At 54.0% G+C, this 5,193-nt stretch overlaps 1 long non-coding RNA gene across 1 annotated transcript; it reads right to left on the reverse strand.

Moving 5' to 3' along the window:
* Positions 1-2,998: 2,998 nt before the first annotated feature.
* Positions 2,999-4,520, reverse strand: LOC118669486. The gene is made up of 2 exons (XR_004971982.1): positions 4,303-4,520; positions 2,999-3,260 (listed from the first exon to the last, which is right to left on the reverse strand). It is a non-coding gene; the product is annotated as an uncharacterized LOC118669486 (long non-coding RNA).
* Between the last annotated feature and the right edge of the window lie 673 nt (positions 4,521-5,193).

A 5,193-nucleotide genomic window follows, 5' to 3' on the forward strand; every position in this document is an offset into this window, starting at 1 on the left:
AGAAGAAAAAGGGGTGGAGATGGGAAGGCTCACTTACTGAGTCCTATGTGCCAGACCCTCGGGTAGACACCTCGCCTATGCAATCTTATGTAAGGCTCACACCAGCAGTTCCAGTAGATAGCATGGCTGCCATTTCACGGAGTCTTCACGAGGTCCAGTGGCGACTTGCCCAAGGTCACGTGGATGGAAGACTGTGGATGGGGGCCTGCGGTTGCAGCTGTGTCTGGCTGCACACATCTGATGCTTTGCCTTCATAAGCAGGCTGACCCAGTGTGTGCTGGGTGCTGCTGGCTCAGTGCACAAAGACTGGGACGTCAGTGAGAGCTTCAGTCCCGAGGTAACCTCTGGGCAGGGTGTTGGGAGAGCACCGAGTTTTGCCGATGGACCTTAACAAGCCAATCAAAGTATTCCTAGAGGCACCAGTCTAATACCCCAGAGATTCTGGGGGGTCGGGCGGCCCAACCATGACCTCTGCCACCTGCTCCCAGGCAGGGATTTCTCCTGGCACCTTGCTGATTCTTGATGCCCCCTCCCCCCCTCCTCCCCCCCCCCCCCCCCCGCCCCTGGCCTGGCTGGTGAAGAGCTGGCTTTGTGCTCAGTTGCTCAATAATCTGTGAAGAAATCAATCCAACTCTTGCCCTGGATTCAACCAGGACTCACCAGCATGGGTTTTAATGACATTGTGTGATTTGTCCATGCTGGGCAGAGGCGAGGGGGTAGGCTGGGAGCTTCAAGTTAAACTTTTCTAGACTAATAACTATGCCTCTCATTACAACTCCCTGCCCTTGCCTTCCCTGCCGGCCCCTCAGGACGCCCCCCCCCCCCCCGCCCCCCCCCTCCCATTGGCTTTCCTCTCACTCAGGCTGACATCACGCTCACATTTTCCAAAAATTCCCCAAATTACCCACAGTCTTCTTAGCTCCTGCTGTCGTCTGGAATTACACATTATGGACGCTGCCCCCGCCCCCCCCCCCGTCATTCTCCCCTCCCCCCTGAGCATAAGGACTTCCCAGCTCTGGCTCCTGGCCACCCTGGGTCCCCAGCTCAGCTTGGCTTGGCAGTGAGGCAGCAAGTGGGGTCTGGGCCACTCGGGAGCACTTCCCCTCACCAGGTCCGGGGGAAGGGACTGCTGGAAGGACGTTTGGCGATGGCTGTGTGTGTGTGTGTGTGTGTGTGTGTGTGTGTGTGTGTGTGTGTGAAGGGGCAAGCTAACTGAAAAAAACCCACACAAAAAACCATTATGGGGGGAGGGCTGGGCCTTTCTGAAGCTCTGGCAGATGGGATTGGAAGGCACATCGTTCAGTGGGAAAAGGCAGGGTTTGGAGACAGAAGACCTGAGCCTGAGTCCTGGTTCTGCCACTCATGGGCGCTCTGCTCTCACACAGGTCAGGGGGCCTCCTCGCCTCAGCGTTCACCTCTGTAACCTGGGACTTTGTGCATTTTCCGAATAAGGCTGAGGCACTATTTCCATCCCCAATGCTCTTCCGGAACCTTGCCACTTCCCATGGGGAGGCAGAGTCTATGTCCCTTCGCCTTGAACCTGGGCAACAAAGTGACTGTCTCAACAAACCGAATGTGTCAGAAGTGACATGTGGACTTCCTACCAGGGGTGGGCAAACTTTTTGACTCGAGGGCCACAATGGGTTCTTCAACTGGACCGGAACAAAAGCATGGATGGAGTGTTTGTGTGAACTCATATAAATTCAAAGTAAACATCACTACATAAAAGGGTACGGTCTTTTTTTTTTTTAGTTTTATTCATTTCAAATGGGCCGGATCTGGCCCGCGGGCCGTAGTTTGCCCACGGCTGTCCTAGGCTGTCATAACAAGTATGGCTTCCACTGGCTGGCATTTCTCTCTCTCTCTCTTCCCCGGCCCCCTGCACACACACATTGGAGCTCAGCCACTAAGCTGTGAGGAAGCCCAGGGCAGGGGGCTGGGCATGTGTAAGGTTGTGGCCGGGAATCCCAGCTGAGGTGTCAGAGGACAGCCAGCATCAGGGCCCGACCGATGAGTGAGAACCCGCAGTTGATTCAGGCCCCTGGTCTCCAAGCTGCCGCAGCTGCCGGACACAGACGAGAGGAAGGGCTTCCCCACTGAGCCCTGCCCATACTGCAGGTTTGTGAGCGAGAGAAATGTTCTTGTTTTAAGTCACTAAGTTTTGGGGAGGTTGTGACACAGCACTAGATGTCTGCAACAGGATCATAATAGTAACATTCGCCTTATAAAAATTGTGATGGTTAAATGAAGAGATCCCGGAGGCAGAGCCTTATGGAGCCTGTATACATACAACACATTGTCATCATCAGTGCAATCAAAGAACCCTAGTGTGTGTGTGTTCATGTCATCATGTGTACGTCTACAAGATGGCAAGAGCGGGGTTGTTAGATGGTTCTGCAAATCACTTCTTAATCCTTACGCTTCCATGCACTATAACTCCCTTCCTCCTCACACCCAGCCCAGGCAGGACGGAATTGGTTGTGGTAAAGATTACAAAAGGTAGATATTATTATTTTCACCAATTTGGAAATGGGCAAATGGAGACACGGCTAGTTTAAATTCAGGTGCAACTGGAATTTGAATCCTGCTCTGGCTTACTACAACGTTTTTACTCCCCACTCCCTAGGAGCTAGAGCTGGGGCGGTCACCTAAAGAAATGGGGACGCTGGGATGTTTCAACAGTCCTGCTTGGGAAAACCTTCCTGCTTGCCTTATTTAATTTTATCACAACAGACATGTGTTTAGCACCTGTACTGAGACAGCGTGTTAGGCAAACCCCGGATGCACAAGACCATGACCTTCTTTGAGGAGCTTGTGGTCTCTGAGGGAAACAGATACTCCTTGTTATGTAACCTTGGGCCCGCTACTCACCACCTCTCAGTCTCAGTTTTGTCATCTGTAAACTGGGAGTGATTATAGAACCCATCTCATAAGGTTATTGTGAGAATTATAGAATGTATCATTTGACCTAAGGCATCATATCCATAGAAAGCACTCAATAACTACTAGTTTTTTATAAGTATACAAAGAAAAGTTTACAATATCATGTGATCTAAGCCAAAATAGAGGGGGACATACATGGCTATGGAGGAGAGAGGAGTAAGTAATTAGTTCCTCCTGGGGGTGGGGGTGGTAGCAGAGAGGAGCTGACTGGTACCCTGGGACTTCAGAGGCAGGTAGAAGTAGCAGGTGGTCTATGGAAGGACAGTGTTTGGTGTGTCTGGGAAACAGAGCAGCCGCAGGCACTGAAGTTGAGGGTCCTGGGGGAGAAAGAATTGAGCAGGTTGGGAAGGGCTCTGTTGCCAGTGCTGGTCACAGTGTCCCCGGACTCAGGCAAGCGTCTCCGCTCCCAGGCTTAGAGATGAGGCTGTCAGGTGCAAATACCCAGGAGGAGGACTCCAGGCTTCAAGGTACAAAAGTCCCGAAGGCGGAAAGATTGGGAAGAGTGAAAGTCCGGGGTCCCCAGCCCTGGGGCAGAGGGCTCAGAAAGGGAGGCTGGTGTTTCAAGGAGATACTTTGCCTCTCAAAAATCTGCTCAGGGCAAGCCCTGCTGAGTCTCAGCTAAACCGGGCCAACAGAATCTGTTCTTGCCAACAAACCACCAAGCCCTCTTGCCCAGAAATGTCATCGCAGATCAGTGGATGGCGACGCGGGAGAAATTCACCGCAGGAGGCCCAAGGCCCCGAGGGTCAACGAGGGGCTTCCTAGCTGGTACATCTGGCCGCAGAGAGAAGCCTCCGTAGGAGCCCCGGGCCTGGGCTCTGTGTGTACGGAGAACAGCTGCTTCGGTTTAAATATTAATAATGCAAAATGAAATATGTGTGGTGCCCAGCGCACCAGAGCCCAGCCAGTGTGTGTTGCATCTAATGTCCTCCGCGCTCGGGTCTGGAAAAATGTGGTCAGTGAATTTAATATACTTTTTGGCAAAGGGAAAACGACAGTTAACTTCTCTCCGGAGCCTCGCTAAAGTGGCTTTTCTCCCTGGAAAGCAGAGAAGAGAGAGTGGTTTCTCCGGGCATGCCAGCAGGCCTGCTGCCCGAATCCTGTCAGAGCCCCTCTGCTCTGCCCACCTTGACACTTGCAGAGGATTCTGGGGGCTACAGAGCATCCCACTGCGGGGAATAGAGAGGTGACCGGTCTCCTTCAAGATCCAGTGGGGCCTGGGTGCGGCTGAAACCCTAGTTCCTGCCGGCTAGGGCTCCTCCCTCCAGGATGCTCTCTCCCCATTTCATGCCCCTTTTGGACCCCCCCCCCACACACACACACACATACACACACATACTGTTCACCAGCGGAGCTCACCATGAGAATGGCGGTGCCACAGGGCTCTCACAGGCCCCTGCGGTTGACAACCACCCAAGGACCCAAGGGCCAGTGCTTCTTCCCTGCCCCCAGTTCCTCTGCATTTTTAGTCCCGGGGAGGTTCTGACAAGGCCAGTATTAAGAAGGGTTTCCCCTCCACTGCCTCCCGGTATCAGCCATCACCAGAGCCTCTGTGTGCCTGTCCCCCTCTCCACCCTCTCAGGCCCTGGCTTATCTCTTGCCAAATGCCACAGCTTTCAATTGGCCTCTTGAAAAGTTAATAAATGCTCGGTGACATCACAACCCCGGAGCCGGGGAGCAAGAAAGATTCAGAGGCCAGTGTTGCTGAGGAGAAGTCAGAGGCTCTGGGTTTGCCCAACAAAGGCGCCCGCTGCAAGCATGGTCACGGTCATGGGCACTGCCACCACAGAGCTGCAGCAGACCTGGTGCGGCTTTCCCCGAAGCCTATCTCTGATTGTATACAACTTGATATGTTCCCAGTTAGAGGCCTGAGCAAGTCATCAGCAGTGAGAGCCAGGCAGTGGCCCGCTCTGGGGGGCCTCCCAGGCTGCTGGGAAACAGTCGCCCCAGGGCCCCTTGGGGGGTGAGGAGTGGGGCTCCGGGAAAGAGGGAAGTAGCTCTGCCTGGGAGAGGGCGGAGGGGGTGGGGGAGCTGCAGCCACCCCAGCTCAGGACTCCAGCTGTGCCCCAGGCTCCAGCTCCCCCCAGTCCACCCCCCTTGGCGGCTGGCCCTTGGGGAAGCTGAGAGAAAGTCTCGCCTGTTCTGGATGCCGCAGGCAGGATCGGCCACAGTGATCTCCTTCATGTGTCACTGCTGGCTGTAAGCGCTGTGTTTGGTTTGGCAAAACGGCTATTTAAATAGCAGTGAAAT

Source organism: Myotis myotis, unplaced genomic scaffold (assembly GCF_014108235.1).
Source record: "Myotis myotis isolate mMyoMyo1 unplaced genomic scaffold, mMyoMyo1.p scaffold_m19_p_14, whole genome shotgun sequence".
Lineage (NCBI taxonomy): Eukaryota > Metazoa > Chordata > Mammalia > Chiroptera > Vespertilionidae > Myotis > Myotis myotis.